Source organism: Adiantum capillus-veneris, chromosome 29, assembly GCF_014529385.1.
Source record: "Adiantum capillus-veneris isolate H3 chromosome 29, ASM1452938v2, whole genome shotgun sequence".
Classification (NCBI taxonomy): Eukaryota; Viridiplantae; Streptophyta; class Polypodiopsida; order Polypodiales; family Pteridaceae; genus Adiantum; species Adiantum capillus-veneris.
The window spans coordinates 37,721,010-37,744,058 of NC_140959.1; the positions used below are offsets into that span (position 1 = coordinate 37,721,010).

The 23,049-nt window shown below is 39.3% G+C and overlaps 3 pseudogenes; all 3 read right to left on the reverse strand.

Annotated features, from left to right (window-relative positions):
- Nucleotides 1–599: 599 nt before the first annotated feature.
- On the reverse strand, nt 600–1,318 carry LOC147419055 (tubulin beta-2 chain-like; annotated as a pseudogene).
- Nucleotides 1,319–1,514: 196 nt separating this feature from the next.
- LOC147419056 (ABC transporter G family member 11-like) lies at nt 1,515–2,507 on the reverse strand (annotated as a pseudogene).
- Nucleotides 2,508–18,869: 16,362 nt separating this feature from the next.
- On the reverse strand, nt 18,870–21,703 carry LOC147419057 (uncharacterized; annotated as a pseudogene).
- Nucleotides 21,704–23,049: the final 1,346 nt, after the last annotated feature.

Consider the following 23,049-nt stretch of genomic DNA (forward strand, 5'->3'; position numbering starts at 1 on the left):
ATGGCACACCCGATCAAGCCACATGACCATGTGACAAATTGAGACTATATTTGTAATTATATACAAAATAAAGACATTGTGTATGTGTGACACATAGACCAAAGGTATGCTAGACGTATATATGTTTGTAATTATATACAAAATAAAAACATTGTGTATGTGTCACATAGACCCAAGGTATGTTAGACACACCCAGTCAAGCCATATGACCATGTGGGAAATTGAGACTATAGAATTTGTAACAACATGTAAAAGAAACTAACGATCTTAAAATCTTTAACGCTATGATGTCACGCATCTAGTTTGAGATTAAGTACATTCTTTATTGAGTTAATACAACACTACCACCCAAAATTGTTGGTATTAATAACTTGCAAAATCTAGGCTAGGTTCCGAGCTTGCCTTGAAAAAATTTGACAAAATGTGACAAGATTTAGTGTAACTACCGATTGATGCTTCAAACTATGATCTAAAAGCCGATTTAGTGCATCGGACAGGCAACGAGAGGCTCAGGGAGTCAACAGCGTCGGTGGCTACAGTGGAAGAAGTCGGGACTTGGACGCCAGCTCCACAGTCGGGACTCGAACGCTAGCTCCGGACTAGCCAAAGACGAAGTTATCAGGGCGGAAGATCTGCCCATAGGGGCCTGTTTGAACACTATCCATAGTACCTGGCTCCAGATCCATGGGCACGGCGTGAGGCACATAGCACCCACAACTTGCCCCGTTGTAGTACACATTCACTCTCTCCAACTACACATCAGTGTCACCACTGTATAACCCCGTGAGATCAATGGCGTGCTCTATGCATACCACGTCCCAAAACTTGGCATCGACTTGGCTGCCTTTTGCACCTATTTGTGGATTCACAACTTCTGTGACAAGGAGGTATCCACCTCATAAACTCAGTCCAAGCAATCAACCAACTGAAGTCGCTTGATTGCAATCCCCACATGTAGAGTGACTCTTTGCCTCACTGCCTTGTTGGTCGATATACGAATATCGTTCATTTGCTGCCCCGCTGCTTAGTGTCTAGTAATTCCATCTTAGCCAGCACCGGCTAATGAGTAGGAACATGTGCATAATCACTCGCCAAGCAAGCAGCAACTCGAATGAAACGTGAGCTGGTGCTCACCGAATTCCGCCCTCTCGCAATGTGGTGTGTATATCACATTTGCCATCTCTTCCTTCCATGCCTTCTCGAGTGCCACCACACATGGTTTGCAAAAACCACCAAAAATTCTGCCACCCTTTTCATTGCATCGCCCTATCGTAGTGATTTGGTCTCTACTACCCTGGCTATCCTCATGCGCACTCATGTTGCGCTCCCACACGGTGGACAGCCCGCTTTGTCAAGGGGGAACCCATCGGCCATCCATAGACTGCCCCAACATGCTGTTCCACTCATGCCGACATATCTCGCATCCTCTTGTAATTAGCCGACTTTACCCGCCTCGCATCCTCTTGTAATCCGCCTCGTCGAGGGGGAATCCAACAACCATCTATAGCCTACATTCAAACCACCCCCTGCTGATCCATCTCTTCTTTTGTAGTTGCTACCTCAGTAGGCCACTTATCCTGCATCATAGCCTAGAGCATACACAGTTATGGTGCCGGCTCATAAGCTACTAGAGAACGAGCATCCTACACTTTACTAGACCAAAGTATTAAGAATGCAGACATGGGACTTAGAACTATGTAAGCTTTACAAAATTGTCTTGGGCAAGTTGATATTAAGAGGACTCCATGATACCCACACCTAGAAAACTTTATCTTGACAATGCTGCCAGCCACTACTAATAGGTGCTACGCTTGCAACCGCCATAAGTAGCCCCTCCTCAACGGAAAGGGTGTCTATGAGAGTGACACTAAAGCATATGAAGTGGTCAAAACCTGGATGCAAGGAGGTCATTGTGTATAGGATGGTTCCTGGGATGACAGCCAGCAAGAGTACAAATGGAAAGGCGGATAGAAAATTTGCCATCACAAAGACTGCCACACCATAATGCCCATATAAACGCTCCCAAATGAATATCTTGTATTACAGGAAAATTAAGTTAACCCTTATTCAACACAAAAGAAGCAAGTGCAAAGGCACTAATTAGAAATGGTACCTTCATATCCTCAATGAACGATGGAAAGCTTGCAACCCCCATAAAAGTCAAGAATGCAGTCACGAAAATAAATAGGCCAGCCCTTTCCTACACTTCAGAAAGATTAACTCATGAGTGTAAAATAATTGCATTAAGATGCATCCAAGGTATTTATGTGCAAGTAAACTATGTGCATCTAGTGCGTAAATGAGTGTCCGGATGTGATGCATACGAATGATGTAAGCATTTGCACAAATACAAGCGTGGATATGCACCACAAATTTTAACCTCTTACCTGAATGTCATCGAAAGATTGGCCCAGTTTGAAGTAGATTGTGCCTACACAGATTGACAGCATTGTATACATAAACAAACCGAACCAGTAGTATGCAATGTCTCTTCTCATTTTGTTATTAGAGAATCTCAAAAGAGACATAAACTGTATTATGACAAGAAACATCGTGTTGTGGAGTATGAAACTAGTGATATGGTTTTCTTAAAGGTCATTCTTGAGAAGTCTCATTTGATTCTTGGAAAGGATAGAAGATTGTCTCCATGATTTGCTGGGCCATTTAAAATTTTGAAGCGCATTGGTTCATTACCTTACAAATTGGAATTGCCTTCTCATGTTAAAGTGCATCCTGTATTTCATGTGAGTATGTTCCTAATGTGCATCATGTTTTACAAAACAACTCTAAGTTGAAAGATGACGGACCATTGACTGTAGAACCAGACTTAGTACTAGATAGGCGTTTTAAACATCTGACAAATAGAGACATTGTGGAAGTTTTGGTTAAGTGGCAGAACTATCCAGTAGAGGATGCATCATGGGTTGATCTTAGTGTTTTGCAAAGAGAATTTTCCTCTCTTTAGACCAACTCTGAGGACAGAGTTAATTTTGATAAGGGGAGAATGTAATAGGACTAGTCTTTGAAGTTCTTAAAGTCAAAAAGAATGTAGCACGGCATATCTTTCGTTAGCACGATTTGAAAGATTGTTGAATAGTCTATTAAATAGAGCTTATACGAATGAGTTGAGCTATTAAGAGAGAACTTTTAAAAAAAAATAAAAATAAAATTTTTTGGCCCTCAACGAGCATCAAAACATCAAAATCTCTAAAGACTCAAAGAACCAAAGTTGTTCCTTATAACGCAGGCTTCAATCGCTTCATACATCACTTTTTCAAAATCCCACGTTAACACCTTCAAAAATGCCCCAGAAAGTGCCTTCCGGATCAAAAATTTTTATCGGACGAAAAAAATCCACACATCCTTCTACACAGTGGACTAACTTTAAAACGACCAAAACTTCTTAGAAAACAAAATTTATTACTAAAACACCTCAAAATCAAGTCTTGTTATAATCTCCCCTTTTCAAAATTAACTCTGTCCTCAGAGTTGGAAGGAGGGAAATTTGCTTTTCAAAACACTAAGATCAACCCAAGATGCATCCTCTACTGGATAGTTCTGCCACTTAACCAAAACTTCCACAATGTCTCTATTTCTCAAATGTTTGACACGCCTATCTAGCACTAAGTCTGGTTCTACTGTCAATATTCCGTCATCTTTCAACTAAGAGTTGTCCTGTAAAACATGGTGCACGTTAGGAACATACTTTTTCAATAGACTCACATGAAATACAGGATGCACTTTGACATGAGAAGGCAATTCCAATTTGTAAGCTAATGAACCAATGCGCTTCAAAATTTTAAATGGCCCAGCAAATCATGGAGACAATCGCTTATCCTTTCCAAGAATCAAATGAGACTTCTCGGGAATAACCTTTAAGAAACCATATCCCCAGTTTCATACTCCACAACCCGATGTTTCTTGTCATAATACAATTTATGTCTCTTTTGGGCTTCTCTAATATTCTCCCTGATTTTGGCCAACTCGTTATCCATTTTCTCAAGCATCTCACGTGACAGTTCTACCTTATTCCTCGAGCTAAGAAAATTTATAGGTGTGGGACAGTTATAGCCATACATTGCTTCAAACGGAGTCATACTAATAGATGAATGATATGAACTATTGTATGCAAATTCAACAAAAGGCAAATATTCATTCCAATTAGATTGGTTTTCATTGACATACATTCGTAACATATCTTCTAAAATATGATTCACTCTCTACGTTTCCCCATTGGTTTGAGGATGAAAACCAGTAGACATGCGTAACTGGGTACCTATAGAGTCAAAAGTCGCTCTCCAGAACTGTGAAGTGAACTTAGAATCTCTGTCAGACACTATGCTCTTGGGCATGCCATGCAAACGAAATATCTCTTTCACAAACAAGCGTGCAATGGTCAAAGCAGTATCAGTTATTTTCACGGGAAAGAAGTGAGCTTGTTGTGTGAGTCTATCTACCACCACAAAGATCGAGTCATACCCTCCACGAGTGGTAGGAAGTCTAATAATAAAGTCCATGGATATAGACTCCCACTTCTGTAAAGGAATGTCTAAGGGTTGAAGGTCACCAGGCATCCTCTTATGTTCAATTTTAACTTGGTGACATTAAAAGCATTCACGCACATAATTCTTAACATCCAATTTCATACGTGGCCAAAAGAATGAACTTTTAATCTTTTCATATGTCTTACTCAATCCAGGATGACCAGAAAAAGGTGAGTTATGACACTCATGCAGAATTTGACTCTTAAAAGCAGAATTTGCAGGAATACACAAGCGGTCATAATAATACAGATTTCAATTATACAAGTGATATCTGCTCTCATACATCTCACCAATATTCTCATGCAAGAATTTCAAAATAGGCATGTAAAAAGAATCATTTTCAACTTCGGCATGTATCTCATCAACCAAATTGGATCGCACAACAGTCAACAAATTACACATGGACCTACGACTCAATGCATCTGCAACTTTATATTCTTTCCCACACAAATACTTCAAGTCAAAATCATACTCAGCCAACAATTCAATCCATCTCCTTTGTCTGTTGTTTAACAATGGCTGAGTGAAAATATACTTCAAACTTTGATGATCAGTACGCAATTCAAATTTGACACCAAGCAAAAGATGACGCCAATGTTTCAATGCATGAACAACAGCAAGCAATTCTAGATCATGTGTTGCATAGTTCAATTCATGTCGTCTTAATTTCCTAGACTCATATGCAACCACTCTTCCTTCTTGTGTCAAAACGCACCCTAGTTGTTCACCACTAGCATCACATGACACAACAAATGGTTTGCCCATCTCAGGAACTTTCAAAACATAATTTTCTGCTATTTTAGCCTTCAAGGTCTCAAAAGCAGTCTCACAGGTAGAAGTCCACACAAAACCCTTGTCTTTCTTGGTCAATTCGGTCAAAGGACTTGCTATCTTAAAGAAATCTTTAATGTGTGCTCTCTCATATTGTGCTAGACCCATAAAGCTTCTCACATCCCTTAATGACTTTGGTGTTGGCCACTCCACAATAGTCTTAACTTTGTCAAGGTCAATGTGAATCCCCTCTTTAGAATTCACTCTTCCCAAATACACAATCTGATCCTTTAATTGCAAAAGAACACTTACTTGCTTTGGCATACAATTTATGTTCACGCAAAACCTCAAATGTTTTCTTTAAGTGCAATGCATGATCTTCTTCATCCTTAGAATACACAAAAATATCATCCAAGAATACCAGAATGATGTCATCAAGATACGGGTGAAAATTATTATTTATTAAGCACATGAAAGTTGCTGGTGCATTAGTCAAACCAAAAGCAAGAACTGTAAATTCATAATGCCCATAACGTGTACGAAAAGCAGTCTTTGGAATGTCCTCGCCCTTAATGCGGATTTGATGGTAGCCAGAACGAAGATCAACCTTTGAAAATATTGTGGCACCACTCAAATGGCTAAGCAATTCATCTATGTGAGGAAGAGGATATTTGTTCTTAATGGTCTGTTTGGTTAACCCCCTGTAGTCAATGCATAACCTATATGTACCATCCTTTTTCTTTTGGAATAACATAGGACTACCCCAAGGAGATACACTAGGTTTAATGAAACCCTTTTTCAAAAGGTCATCAAGTTGTATCTTGAGCTCTTTAAGCTCATCAATATTGAACCTGTATGGAGCCCTTGAATGAGGTGTTGCTCCTGGATATAGATCTATGGCATGGTCTACCGCTCTAGGCGGAGGCATACCAGGAAGATCGTCCGGGAACACATCCTTAAATTCATGTAAGAGATCCTCTAAAAATTCTGGATTTTCTCCTTTCTGTTTATTCCCAGAATCCTCTTTAATCTCGTTAGCAAACACAAGAAACGTCTCACACCCTTGTCTCACCCCCCTCAAAAGTTTCATGGCAGAAATCAGAAGTGATTTAGTATTTCTCTCCTCAGCTTTAATCGCATGACAGTAGAACCAGACTTAGTGCTAGATAGGTGTGTTAAACATCTGAGAAAGAGAGACATTGTAAAAGTTTTCATTAAGTGGCAGAACTATCCAGTAGAGGATGTATCATGGGTGAATCTTAGTGTTTTGCAAAGAGAAATTTTCTCTCTTTAGACCAACTCTGAGGATAGAGTTAATTTTGATAAGGGAACTCTTGTAATAGGACTAATCTTTGAAGTTCTTAAAGTCGAAAAGAATGTAGCAGGGCATATCTTTCGTTTAGCACGATTTGAAAGATTGTTGAATAGTCCATTAAATAGAGCTTATATGAATGATTTTGAGATATTAAGAGAGAATATATATTCTGGTTTTTTAAATAATACACTAAAGACGTATTTGATAAAGATTAATGAATAACAGATAGTCTGTCTATGAACAGTAAAATTGAGATTTTTATGAATATCAATGTTTTATATTTATGTGTTTTAGCTTTAAATGCATGGGTAGACTTAAAATAAGTTGAAAAAGTAGTAGAGATCCAAAAATAGATATTTTATGACTCAGGACCTAAAAGTTGCATTTTCAGCCAAACAGAGACGTTTTTTGCAATTCTGTTCACGTTGCCTTGTAGACCAAACCTATTCCCGTCGTTTGAGTACCTGGATTGCCCTGTTTCGAGCTCTTTTGTAGAAGTTATGATGAAAACAAACAGAAGACAGCAGCAGTGTAGTATACACAAGGACAGACAGACATACAACATCATACAGCTCTCCCTGCTATCAACCAAAAAGTGGATTGTTTCTTCATGGTAGAGTATTGCAATTGATATTATGAAGGTATATAATTATGTTTTTTTACTTTGATTATCATGTTGAATTGGTTGCACGAGTATGTTCTTTTGGCTATTTTGTAGGCGATGCAGAAATCAATGTGCGAAACAGATCAAAAATCGATTTTGCAGAAACTACCCGCGAGAGGCATCGGAATCGATGTGGTCTACAACTTTGCAGAAGGAAGTTTCTTCAAATTCTGCACCGATTTTGAGTTATCATTCACGGACTGCGTACATACCTGAAAAACAGCTTCCGCCTTTTGTTTTTGATTTTTCTGCTAATTAGAAACGATTTTGCAGAAACTACACGCGCGGGAGACCGGAATCGATGTGGTCTACAACTTTACAAAAGGAAGTTTTTTCAAATTCTGCACCGATTTTGAGTTATCGTTCGCGGACTGCGTACATACCTAAAAAGCAACTTCCGTTTTTTGTTTTTTGATTTTTCTGCTAATTGGAAACGATTTTGCAGAAACTACCCGTTGAGGAGACTGGAATCGATGTGGTCTACAACTTTGCAGAGGGAAGTGTTTTCAAATTCTGCACCGATTTTGAGTTATCGTTCGCGGACTGCGTACATACCTGAAAAGCAACTTCCGCTTTTTGTTTTTGATTTTTTTTGCTAATTGAAAACGATTTTGCAGAAACTACCCGCTAGAGAGACCGGAATCGATGTGGTCTACAACTTTGCAGAAGGAAGTTTCTTCAAATTCTGCACCGATTTTGAGTTATCGTTCACGGACTGCGTACATACCTGAAAAACAGCTTCCGCTTTTTGTTTTTGATTTTTTTGCTAATTGAAAACGAATTTGCAGAAACTACACGCGCGGGAGACTGGAATCGATGTGGTCTACAACTTTACAAAAGGAAGTTTTTTCAAATTCTGCACCGATTTTGAGTTATCGTTCGCGGACTGCGTACATACCTAAAAAGCAACTTCCGTTTTTTGTTTTTTGATTTTTCTGCTAATTGGAAACGATTTTGCAGAAACTACCCACTGAGGAGACTGGAATCGATGTGGTCTACAACTTTGCAGAGGGAAGTGTTTTCAAATTCTGCACCGATTTTGAGTTATCGTTCGCGGACTGCGTACATACCTGAAAGCAACTTCCGCTTTTTGTTTTTGATTTTTTTTGCTAATTGAAAACGATTTTGCAGAAACTACACGCGTGAGAGACCGGAATGGATGTAGTCTACAACTTTGCAGAAGGAAGTTTTCTCAAATTCTGCACCGATTTTGAGTTATCGTTCGCGGACTGCGTACATACCTGAAAAGCAACTTTCGCTTTTTGTTTTTGATTTTTTTGCTAATTGAAAACGAATTTGCAGAAACTACCCGCCTGGGAGACTGGAATGGATGTGGTCTACAACTTTGCAGAAGGAAGTGTTTTCAAATTCTGCACCGATTTTGAGTTATCGTTCGCGGACTGCGTACATACCTAAAAAGCAACTTCCGCTTTTTGTTTTTTATTTTTCTGCTAATTGGAAACGATTTTGCAGAAACTACCCGCGAAGGAGACCGCAATCGATGTGGTCTACAACTTTGCAAAAGGAAGTGTTTTCAAATTCTGCACGGATTTTGAGTTATCATTCGCGGACTGCGTACATACCTGAAAAGCAACTTCCGCTTTTTGTTTTTGATTTTTCTGCTAATTAAAAACGAATTTGCAGAAACTACCCGCGAGAGAGACTGGAATGGATGTGGTCTACAACTTTGCAGAAGGAAGTTTTTTCAAATTCTGCACCGATTTTGAGTTATCATTCGCGGACTGCGTACATACCTAAAAAGCAACTTCCGCTTTTTGTTTTTGATTTTTCTGCTAATTGAAATTGATTTTGCAGAAACCACCCGCGTAAGAGACCGGAATCGATGTGTTCTACAACTTTGCAGAAGGAAGTTTTTTAAAATTCTGCACCGATTTTGAGTTATCGTTCGCGGACTGCGTACATACCTAAAAAGCAACTTTCGCTTTTTGTTTTTGTTTTTTTTGCTAATTGAAAACGATTTTGCAGAAACTACCCGCTAGGGAGACTGGAATGGATGTGTTCTACAACTTTGCAGAAGGAAGTGTTTTCAAATTCTGCACCGATTTTGAGTTATCGTTCGCGGACTGCGTACATACATAAAAAGCAATTTCCGTTTTTGGTTTTTATTTTTCTGCTTATTGAAAACGATTTTGCAGAAACTACCCGCGTGAGAGACCGGAATCGATGTGTTCTACAACTTTGCAGAAGAAACTACCCGCTATTGGAGACTAGAATCGATGTGGTCTATAACTTTGCAGAAGGAAGTTTCTCTAAATTCTGCACCGATTTTGGGTTATCGTCTCGGACTGCGAATATGTTTGAAAATCAAAATTTTACTTTTTGCTTTTGATTTTTCTCATAATTGAAAACTTCTCAATTATATTTTTCTTCATCAATCATATATTTGTTACTGACGTAACTTTGCTGCAGAAGCCAGTTACACATCGTTCCGATTCAGTCGAGCCGTTGATGATCGTCCAAATTCTATCGAGCTACTGTTGGTACATGATCTTTTGTTATATGATATACTCGTTCATTGATTCTCGTATAATTATCCTTTTAGAGATATAGTTTACGTCGTTTTATTGATAATTTCTCATTGATACCATAGTGATTTTGATGGTACCATGATGATGTTTTGTTAATACTTTGGTCATGGTGATTTTCGTTGATACCATGATGATATGTCATTGATACCATGGTTATTCTCGGTGGTGCCATGATGATATTTCATTGATACCATGGTTATTCTCGGTGATGCCATGATGATGTTTCGTTGATACCATGGTTATTCTCGGTGATGCCATGATGTTGTTTCGTTGATTCCATGGTGATTTTTGTTGATACCATGATGATGTTTTGTTGATACCATGGTTATTCTCGGTGATATCATGATGTTGTTTCGTTGATACCATGGTTATTCTCGGTGATGCCATGATGATGTTTCGTTGATACCATGGTTATTCTCGGTGATGCCATGATGTTGTTTCGTTGATACAATGATTATTCTCGGTGATATCATGATGCTTTTCGTTGATACCATGGTCATTTATTCATTTTTATTGATATAATGATGATATTTTGTTAATACTTTGATGGTATTCATTGATCACTACATTGATAAATGTTGTTTTATGTAGTATATACACATATCATTTGTATCACGTAATCACACATTTTGTACTTTTACGTTTATACTTTATGTACCATATGTTGTCGTGCGTATATATGTCGTCAAAAGAGTGGCATCGCGAACCATCTCTTATGGCATTGTGAACGTAATTATTTCATTAACGATGCTAATAATTTTCATGACATGTTCTTTTTGGAGTCTATGATCTATGTAGGATTAATCAAAGAATTGATTTTATGAAGACAAACTTGGTGACAATAAAAGATTTATGAAGATATGTTTGGTGATGCCATATTGATGACAACATGAAGACATGTTTGGTGATGCGATATTGATGACAAGCTACACAGCAGATTCACGGAGACACTTTTGATTACAAGCTAATCGATAGCTTTTATACCTCTTTATTGAACCTTTGTATTCATTATTGTATTTGATAGGATAGGGGTAATGTAACTCCTCATAAAACATTCATTGTAAAAGGAGTGATGTAGCTCCTCGTAAACATTTGTATATTTAATGATTTTTATAATATAACGGTGGGTGTATATAGAGGTGTGGGTTTTTTCCTTGATCCTCCAAGGGTTTTTTCATCCACAGTTAGGGACCCTTATTTGAGCGGGGGTGTTGAGCTTATATGTGAAGATACTCAATATATGGCTTCTCTATATATGGCACCCAGGTCCCCTCTATATATACATCATCTCATGTGTGTATTCTACACACTTTGGGGTTCTACTTCTGTGTTCTCTCCTTCTCTCAACAGTTCTTATCTTATTCTCGCAGGTATACATGGTGCGAAAATCGCGTTGATTGGACGTCTAAAAAAACGACTATTTTGAGAAGCCGCATGTTTTTTGAGGAAAAGAAGAATTAAAGAACGACAAATGGTGCGTTTGGAGATCATTCACCGATCTTTTTTCTGCGAGTGCGAGTGCGAGTGAGAGTGAGAGTGCGAGTGAGACGCTGCATGCAAGCGAACTAAAGCTCGAGGGTGGTCGGGAGGTTCGAGCTCCGTACAATGGAGTGCGCCCATTTATTTTATTACTCCTCTGTTGTATCAAACAATATCAATACAAAGATCTCTTTCTCTACCTTCGCTGCCTATCTCTATTATTCGGTTCCGGTGACAATGATGAATCTTTGCAGACTTTTGATACAACAAAGGAGCAATTCAATATGGGCGCACTCCGTTGTACGGAGCTCGAACCTCCCGACCACCCTCGAGCTTCAGTTCGCTTGCATGCAGCGTCTCACTCGCACTCTCACTCTGACTCTTACTTGCACTCGCACTCGCAGAAGAAGAGATCGGTGAATGATCCCCAATCGCACCATCCGTCGTTCTTTAATCCTTCTTTTCCTCAAAAAGCATACGGCTTCTCAAAATAGTCGCTTTTTAGGCGTTCAATCAACTCGATTTTCGCACCAAGTATACCTGCGAGAATAAGATAAGAACGTGATCGCTAAGCGATCCGTAAAGGTTAGATTTTTATCATGACACTTTGCACAGATCTGGTTTCACAAACTGATTTCTACATCGCCTACAAAATAGTCAAAAGAACATACTCGTACAACCAATTCAACATGATAATCAAAGTAAAAAAACATAATTTTATACCTTCATAATCTCAATTGCAATACTCTACTATGAAGAAATAATCCACTTCTTGGTTGATAGTAGGGAGAGTTGTATGATGTTGTATGTCTGTCTATCCCTGTGTATACTACACTGCTGCTGCCTTCTGTTTATTTTCATCATAACTTCTACAAACAAACTCAGAACAGAGCAATCCAGGTACTCAAAACGACAGGAATAGGTCTGGTCTACAAGGCAGCGAAGACAGAATTGCGAAAAACGTCTTTCTTTGGCTGAAAACGCATCTTTTAGGTCGCGACTCATAAAACCTCTATTTTTGGGTCTCCACTACTTTTTCAACTTATTTTAAGCCTACCCATGCATTTTAAGCTAAAACACATAAATATAAAACATTGATATTAATAAAAATCTCAATTTTACTGTTCATAGACAGACTATCTGTTATTCATTAATCTTTATCAAATCCGTCTTTAGTGTATTATTGAAAAAAAAGAATATATATTCTCTCTTAATATCTCAACTCATTCGTATAATCTCTATTTAATAGACTATTCAACAATCTTTCAAATCGTGCTAACGAAAGATATGCCCTGCTACATTCTTTTCGACTTTAAGAACTCCAAAGACTAGTCCTATTACATTCTCCCCTTATCAAAATTAACTCTGTCCTCAGAGTTGGTAAGAGAGAGAAATTCTCTTTGCAAAACACTAAGATCAACCCATGATGCATCCTCTACTGGATAGTTTTGCCACTTAACCAAAACTTCCACAATGTCTCTATTTCTTAGATGTTTAACACGCCTATCTAGCACTAAGTCTGGTTCTACTGTCAATGTTCCATTATCTTTCAACTTAGAGGTGTCCTATAAAACATGATGCACATTAGGAACATACTTTTTCAATAAACTCACATGAAATACAGGATGCACTTTAACATGAGAAGGCAATTCCAATTTGTAGGCTAATGAACCAATGCGCTTCAAAATTTTAAACGGCCCAGCAAATCGTGGAGACAATCTTCTATCCTTTTCAAGAATCAAATATCACGAGTTTCATACTCCACAACACGATGTTTCTTGTTATAATACAATTTATGTCTCTTCTGAGCTTCTCTAATATTCCCCCTGATTTTGGCCAAATCGCTATCCATTTTCTCAAGAATCTCACGTCACAGTTCTACCTTATTACTCGAGTTAAGAAAATTAATAGGTGTGGGACAATTATAGCCATACATTGCTTCAAACGGAGTCATCCTAATAGATGAATGATATGAACTGTTGTATGCAAATTCAACAAAAGGCAAATATTCATTCCAATTAGATTGGTTTTCATTGACATACATTCATAACATATCTTCTAAAATACGATTCACTCTGTCCGTTTCCCCATCGGTTTTAGGATGAAAAGCAGTAGACATGCGTAACTGGGTACCTATAGAGTCAAAAGTCGCTCTCCAGAAATGAGAAGTGAACTTAGAATCTCTGTCAGACACTATGATCTTGGGCATGCCATGCAACCGAAATATCTCTTTCACAAACAAGTGTGCAATGGTCAAAGTAGTATCAGTTATTTTTACAGGAAAGAAGTGAGCTTGTTTTGTGAGTCTATCTACCACCACAAAGATCAAGTCATACCGTCCAGGAGTAGTAGGAAGTCTAATGATAAACTCCATGGATATAGAATCCCACTTCTGTAAAGGAATGTCTAAGCGTTGAAGGTCACCAGGCATCCTCTTATGCTCAATCTTAACTTGTTGACATTGAAAGCACTCACACACATAATTCTTAACATCCAATTTCCTACGCGGCCAAAAGCATGAGGTTTTAATCTTTTCATATGTCTTATTTAATCCAGGATGACCAGAAAAAGGTGAATTATGACACTCATGCAAAATTTGACTCTTAAAAGAAGAATTTGTAGGAATACACAAGCGGTCATAACAATACAGATTTCCCTTGTAAAGTGATATCTGTTTCCATACATCTCACCAATATTCTCACGCAAGAATTTCAAAATAGGCATATAAAAGGAATCATTTTCAACTTCAGTATGTATCTCATCAATCAAATTGGATCGCACAACAGTCAACAAATTACACATGGGCCTACGACTCAATGCATTTGCAACTTTATTTTCTTTTTCACACAAATACTTCAAATCAAAGTCATACTCAGCCAACAATTCAATCCATCTTCTTTGTCTGTTGTTTAACAATGGCTGAGTGAAAATATACTTCAAACTTTGATGATCAGTACGCAATTCAAATTTGACACCAAGCAAAAGATGACGCCAATGTTTCAATGCATGAACAACAGCAAGCAATTCTAGATCATGTGTTGCATAGTTCAATTCATGTCAGCAAGCAATTCTAGATCATGTGTTGCATAGTTCAATTCATGTCGTCTTAATTTCCTAGACTCATATGCAACCACTCTTCCTTCTTGTGTCAAAACGCACCCTAGTTGTTCACCACTAGCATCACATGACACAACAAATGGTTTGCCCATCTCAGGAACTTTCAAAACACAATTTTCAGCTATTTTAGCCTTCAAGGTCTCAAAAGCAGTCTCACAGGTAGAAGTCCACACAAAACCCTTGTCTTTCTTGGTCAATTCGGTCAAAGGACTTGCTATCTTAAAGAAATCTTTAATGTGTGCTCTCTTATATTGTGCTAGACCCATAAAGCTTCTCACATCCCTTAATGACTTTGGTGTTGGCCACTCCACAATAGTCTTAACTTTGTCAAGATCAATGTGAATCCCCTCTTTAGAAATCACTCTTCCCAAATACACAATCTGATCCTTTAATTGCAAAAGAACACTTACTTGCTTTGGCATACAATTTATGTTCACGCAAAACCTCAAATGTTTTCTTTAAGTGCAATGCATGATCTTCTTCATCCTTAGAATACACAAAAATATCATCCAAGAATACCAGAATGATGTCATCAAGATACGGGTGAAAATTATTATTCATTAAGCACATGAAAGTTGCTGGTGCATTAGTCAAACCAAAAGCAAGAACTGTAAATTCATAATGCCCATAACGTGTACGAAAAGCAGTCTTTGAAATGTCCTCGCCCTTAATGCGGATTTGATGGTAGCTAGAACGAAGATCAACCTTTGAAAATATTGTGGCACCACTCAAATGGCTAAGCAATTCATCTATGTGAGGAAGAGGATATTTGTTCTTAATGGTCTGTTTGGTTAGCCCCATGTAGTCAATGCATAACCTATATGTACCATCCTTTTTCTTTTGGAATAACACAGGACTACCCCAAGGAGATACACTAGGTTTAATGAAACCCTTTTTCAAAAGATCATCAAGTTGTATCTTGAGCTCTTTAAGCTCATCAATATTGAACCTGTATGGAGCTCTTGAATAAGGTGTTGCTCCTGGATATAGATCTATGGCGTGGTCTACCACTCTAGGCGGAGGCATACCAGGAAGATCGTCCAGAAACACATTCTTAAATTCATGTAAGAGATCCTCTATAAATTCTGGATTGATCTCTTTATGTTTATCCCTAGATTCTTCTTTAATTTCATTAGCAAACACAAGCAACGTCTCACACTCTTATCTAAGTCACCTTATCAATTCCATTGCCAAAACTAGATTTAGAATCTTTTTATTTCCACAAAGAGTGTGACTTATCATCATCAAATGATTAAAGATATATTTTTCTTTCTTAACAATCAATCAAAACATGATTTTCAATGATCTAATTGATACCAATGATAACATCATGCATATTAATGTGAATAATATATAAATCATCTTTATGCTTCCGACTCTTCAAAGAAAAAAATAAATAAATTCTACTAACTCTTTCGTGAAACTATTATTACCACTGGTTAAGTCCAAAAGTCTTTTAACTTCTCGATTTAATTTCAAGTTTAATTTCTCAATCAATTTAGACAATAAGAAGCAATGAATACTACCCAAATCAATTAAGAAATTTAAATTTTACGCATAAATTCCATCACAGAAGCTTTCAAAGGACGTATCAAAGACATAAAACATCACAAAGAAGGGGTAGATGACTTACCTTTATCGTACGCATCGCCAAAAGTTTCCAATTGAGCCATCTTGGTACGTATTGTTTTATCGGTCACCTTGCTCGAGCATTCAAAAGTCTGGTGGTCGTGTTCTCGATATTGAAAGTATAATCCAAATCTTTGAGTTCTTTAATCCACGCTTCTAAATCTTCGCATATCTTTCTTATACCATCAAACTCTTTAAGCTTATCCTTCGCTAAGAATGATTTGGTTTTTTTTTTTGCTTCTCCCATATCGTCATCGTTTCTTTTTCGCGTTGACGACCTCTACGTCCAGCACCATCGTTCTTACCATCACCCCTATCACCACCGCGAGGTGTCCCAGCGTCGCCACAATGATTATTATTTCCTGGTGGAGTAGCATGGTTCTCGCCTTCATGTTTGCCATCAAGATCCACATAGATATCAGGCTCTCGTGCTGCTTTGCCCCGCAGAGCCTCAGCACGCTCCCGATTTTCTTGTTCCAGATATTCTCGTATTCGTCGAATCAGGTCTTCTTGCTCCTTCATCCTCTTTCCATGTCCAGAATCAACCGCTTGCTCTGATACCAATTGTCACGGCAACCGAATAATAGAGATAGACAGCAAAAGGTACAGAAAGAGATCTTTGTATTGATGAATCTTTGCAGAGTTTTGATACAACAGAGGAGCAATTCAATATGGGCGCAGCACGATTTGAAAGATTGTTGAATAGTCTATTAAATAGAGAACACATTAAAGGTTTCTCTAAGATAGCAAGTCCTTTGATCGAATTGACCAAGAAAGACAAGGGTTTTGTGTGGACTTCTAGCTGTGAGACTGCTTTTGAAACCTTGAAGGCTAAAATAGCGAAAAATTTTGTTTTAAAAGTTCCTGAGATGGGCAAACCATTTGTTGTATCCTGGATTAAATAAGACATATGAAAAGATTAAAACCTTATTCTTTTGGCCGCGTATGAAATTGGATGTTAAGAATTATGTGTGTGAGTGCTTTCAATGTCAACAAGTTAAGATTGGGCATAAGAGGATGCCTGGTGACCTTCAACCCTTAGAAATTCCTTTACAGAAGTGGGAGTGTATATCCATGGAATTTATCATTAGACTTCCTACTACTCGTGGAGGGTATGATTCGATCTTTCTGGTGGTAGATAGACTCACAACACAAGCTCACTTCTTTCCTGTAAAAATAAATGATACTGCATTGACCATTGCACACTTGTTTACGAAAGAGATATTTCGTTTGCATGGCATGCCCAAGAGCATAGTGTCTGACAGAGATTCTAAGTTCACTTCACATTTCTGGAGAGCGACTTTTGACTCTATAGGTACCCAGTTGAGCATGTCTAATGCTTTGCATCCTCAAACCGATGCGGAAACGGAGAGAGTGAAACGTATTTTAGAAGATATGTTACGAATGTATGTCAATGAAAACCAATCTAAGTGGAATGAATATTTGCCTTTGGTTGAATTTGCATACAACAGTTCATAGCATTCATCTATTAGGATGACTCCGTTTGAGGCAATGTATGGCTATAACTGTCCCACACCTATAAATTTTCTTAGCTCAAGGAATAAGGTAGAACTGTCACGTGAGATGCTTGAGAAAATGGATAACGAGTTGGCCAAAATCAGGGGGAATATTAGAGAATCTCAAAAGAGACATAAACTGTATTATTGCAAGAAACATCGTGTTGTGGAGTATGAAACTAGTGATATGGTTTTCTTAAAGGTCATTCCTAAGAAGTCTCATTTGATTCTTGGAAAGGATAAAAGATTGCCTCCATGATTTGCTGGGCCATTTAAAATTTTGAAGCTCATTGGTTCATTACCTTACAAATTGGAATTGCCTTCTCATGTTAAAGTGCATCCTGTATTTCATGTGAGTATGTTCCTAATGTGCATCATGTTTTACAAAACAACTCTAAGTTGAAAGATGACGGACCATTGACTGTAGAACCAGACTTAGTACTAGATAGGCGTTTTAAACATCTGAGAAATAGAGACATTGTGGAAGTTTTGGTTAAGTGGCAGAACTATCCAGTAGAGGGGAGAATGTAATAGGACTAGTCTTTGAAGTTCTTAAAGTGGAAAAGAATGTAGCACGGCATATCTTTCGTTAGCACGATTTGAAAGATTGTTGAATAGTCTATTAAATAGAGCTTATACGAATGAGTTGAGATATTAAGAGAGAACTTTTAAAAAATAATAATAATAATACACTAAAGACGGATTTGATAAAGATTAATAAATAACAGGTAGTCTGTCTATGAACAATAAAATTGAGATTTTTATTAATATCAATGTTTTATATTTATGTGTTTTAGCTTAAAATGCATGGGTAGGCTTAAAATAAGTTGTAAAAGTAGTGGAGACCCAAAAATAGAGGTTTTATGAGTCGCGACCTAAAAGATGCGTTTTCAGCCAAAGAAAGACGTTTTTCGCAATTCTGTCTACGCTGCTTTGTAGACCAGACCTATTCCCGTCGTTTTAAGTACCTAGATTGCTCTGTTCTGAGTTTGTTTGTAGAAGTTATGATGAAAAAAAACAGAAGGCAGCAGTAGTGTAGTATACACAGGGACAGACAGACATACAACATCATACAACTCTCCCTGCTATCAACCAAGAAGTAGATTGTTTCTTCATGGTAGAGTATTGCAATTGAGATTATGAAGGTATATAATTATGTTTTTTTACTTTGATTATCATGTTGAATTGGTTGCACGAGTATGTTCTTTTGACTATTTTGTAGGCGATGCAGAAATCAGTTTGTGATACCGGATCTGTGCAAAGTGTCATGATAAAAATCTAACCTTTACGGATCGCTTAGCGATCACGTTCTTATCTTATTCTCGCAGGTATACGTGGTGCGAAAATCGAGTTGATTGAACGCCTAAAATGCGACTATTTTGAGAAGCCGCATGCTTTTTGAGGAAAAGAAGGATTAAAGAACGACAGATGGTGCGTTTGGAGATCATTCACAGATCTCCTCTTCTACGAGTGTGAGTGCGAGTGCGAGTGTGAGTGCGAGTAAAAGTGAGACGCTGCATGCAAGCGAACTAAAGCTCGGGGGTGGTTGGGAGGTTCGAGCTCCGTACAACGGAGTGCGCCCATATTCAAATACTCCTCTGTTGTATCAAAACTCTACAAAGATTCATCAATACAAAGATCTCTTTCTCTATCTTTTGCTGTCGATCTCTATTATTCGGTTCCCGTGACATTTGTGAAGGATCTTGATGTAAGGTAGAGGTCTGTTTCAAGGTGCTCGCTTTGCCAAGATCACTTTTCCCTATTGGCTCTCCTCCCTGGCAGCAATTAAACATCAAGATGTCATAAATCATGCAATACTATAATGTAGAAGATAGCAAATGCTAAGATTCGTCATGTCAGCAAATGCTACAATTCTACATTCGACGTAAGAAAACCTTTTGTTGTACTTGCTGTGTTGTTATAGCCACCACCTTTCACTGTACTTGTTGTGTTGTTATAGCCACCGCCTTCTTCATATCTAAGTTCGCATAGGCTTCGATAAGAGTCTGAGCTCTATGTGAATTTGTGAGTGTTTCACTACCCAGTTCCTCATCTTTTGTCTAGCACACATGAAAAGCGCATGGCTTGGTCTTCATCAGCAATATGTCAAGAAAAACTTAGTCACATGGCAAACAGGAATAATACCTCTTCAAAGTCCAAATTGATAACCCATAAGAAATGGTCCGAGGGATTCCGAAAAGGAGGGCAAGAAAATCCAGCATCATAAAAAAAATGCAAACATACCATTTTGAATAACTTTGTTGGCGACCACACACTTTCATTTCTTTCATGTTTAGGGCTTTACCTCTTGTGCTTTCAATCGTTCACCAAAGTAGACTATTTGGCGAGAAGAGAGCAGGCACAAGTGCTGAAAGAGCTCAAAAACCTCACTACTTGGCTGATAAATTGAGATAAGTAATGTTCTTCCAGACTTGGCGAGCAATCGGAGCCTCTTGACAACATGAAAAGCAACGGCACTAACAAATTCATTGTGAAAAAGCAGCTTCAAAATAGTACATAGTTCTTCTAGCCATATATGGCAAAGATGCTTTGGCCAAATCTGAATGCTAGCAATGCGTGCGGAACTTCATCTTGATATATAATCAATGAGATTACCTCCTGGATGTTAGCCCCCAGGTGCATACATAGCATAAGGAGGCACAATACACTAAACACGGACTCAACACAAGCCCAAGAGCAAACCAAGGCCTGGTCTATAGTGGCCGACGTCACCAGTAAATCTGACTCAATACACATCCCACGAGTGAGGGGTAACTCACCTCAAACTCGGGGAGCCAAGTCGGCTCAGACAAAAAGGAGTACAATAGGGTTCGGAGCACCAAGGCTCACCCTTACGGGCATACAACAAAAGGGGCTCGAGTCTCACTCGAGAGACTAGTTGAAAAGCCTCAAAACCGTCTCGACAGTCTGTCTCAACAGAGACCAGGTGGAGATCCAAAAAACCACAACCCACAGCGGGTAATCGTGCAACCACAGGCCACTGCGGGCATAGACCTTAAAGCACAATGTAAAGGAGGGGCCTTGCACCCGCTAGCCTGAGTCTGAAGCTGTCCAAACTGCTCCAAATACACAACGCAGCCCTCTCTGGCTTGACTGTCTACGCAAAACAGAGTACCCCGCACGGTGCAGGGAATGACCTGCTGAATAACAATAGAGGCAGCCCCAGTGGGCTCTGTTCCTGCTTCAACCCTTGTAAGCTGGTAGAATCGACATAGCTCCCGGCTGGACTAACCTGTGTCTCCAACATGCCGCTCAGGGCTCGGAAATTCAACTGCGCACAGCCCCCTCTGTGGGAATGCCTTAATGCATGAGCTTGAGGTGGAGCCTCCTGTGATAACCCGGGCACAACCTTACTGTAGGCTGCCCCGACCTGCACCTGTATGATGAATGCAGCCCAATCCAGGGCGCGACCAATGGAATCAAAAAGTAGCCCCCACTGAGTGCCAGGCCTGCTGGATGCACACCAGAAAAGCCTGTAGTAATGAGGGTGCAGCTCTATGGCCTGTAGCCCCAAACCTGTTAAGCTGAGGGGCGTTGTCTGCTACCCCGCAACCTGCTCCTGTGCAGTGATGAAACAGCTAGTGGCCCCCGCACTTGGGTAGGCCCACGGCTAATGGCGACCCTGCAGGGCGCAAGCACTGCCCGCCACTGTGCAGGCATGAAGACTGATGACCCGGCGCACGAGCTCGCGGCCGAGGCGATGGAGTTTCCCCTGTCTCTGTGTAACGGTAGCGAACCCGAAGGTTCGTTAATGATTGCTTATGTAGGCCTTTGGGCCTTAGTCCCCTAGGCGTCTGTAGGACGCTTTTACATCCGACCTCATGACCTACCCATCTTTAAGCCACAAGAGGGCGTTCTCACGCAACAGCTCCAATCGAATACTCATTGCCCCTCTCCACTAACGGGCCTTCCCACACCGGAGGCCTCTCGTCAGCTTGGAGCCCTTGAGGCCTCGGAACATGAAAATGAGCTAGTATCGAGAGGCCGAGGAGAGGTGGAGGGTCCCGAAATGCTCTCCAAAAAGGGGACCCGTGACACTGGAGGATTAAAAATGCTTTTGCATCTAGCTCATTGCTGATGCATGGATCAAAATACATCACAATTTTTGTATCTCTCTCTCTCTCTCTCTCTCTCTCTCTCTAGCTGTGTGCACGCCTATGCGACCGATGACTACATAGTGCACTGCCGGAGCAAGCTCCTGTTGATGCGTGTCGGGGGGGGGGGAACCGGAATGCCTCCCCCTTTTATACTAGTATAGATGAGTGATGCAACTTAGCCATGGTGAATGTGAATGTGAATGTGAATGTATATATATGTATGTAGATATATGTTTGTGTTCGTGTGTAATACTTTATTTGTACGATGTGTATGTATGTGTGAAAGACATACATATGTGTTACACACACACACACACACAAGGTGTGTATATGTACATGTGTATGTATGTATATATATATTACACACACACACATAGTATGTGATACCCCCCCCCCCGATACCCCCTCCCTTATGTATACGATATGAGCATGAAATAATGAGGGGCTACCCCTATTGTATAAGCTTATGTACAAAATCCAAAAACCCCCCTCTTGTACACTCACGTGGTACCATACGGAAAAACACAGTGAATCCCCCGGGGTTGCGACCCTCCATGATTATCTTGCACCATTGCACGTCGAACAAGTCGACAAAAAATCCTCTATAATCGATCCTCAAAATCTCTTGTAGCTTGCCGAAGTAAGTGAGTTGCACCACCACAGGATCTGCATCAGAGGACCGTCATCAACTAGATTGTTCAAATTTTGCCATGATTCCACAATCTTGAGTAAACCATTTTTTGTCGATCCGTTCCACCCTAAAATGTCGACCTTTACACCATGCTGCTGAGGAATCCGTAGCACACCATCTGAAGATTTATTCTCCTCATCCCATGATGCTAGGGCGGCCATGGACTTACATTCGAAGAAATGATTGATGCGAGGAAGCAGAGAAAAATATTGCAAAACGTTTTGCGGAATTTTTGTTCCGTGGAGATCTACTCGATATCTTTCGGAATCACATTTCGGACACTTCTCCATGTTTATGTATTCCCGTCTGAAAAGAATGCAGTCATTAAGACAAGCATGGATCGAATTGTAATCCATCTCCAAGTTTCGCAAAATCTTTCTTGCTTCCTCTCGGGAATCTGGCATCACATTATCAGCTGGTAGTATGTGCTCTTTGAGCAATCTACACAACATAAAAATACGGTGCAATTATGTAAAAATCTATAAGATCATTATACATTTAGAGTTTTATTAAAGTAAACTAATTGTAATAGATCATTTGAAAAGCGTTGTGCGCTAGTGTCACTCCATCCAAACTTTGTCTGCATGTTGAGAAGAACCAGGAGCGCTTTCAATCTAGATACACGTGCTCCATTATACAATGGCGTATCGGCTTC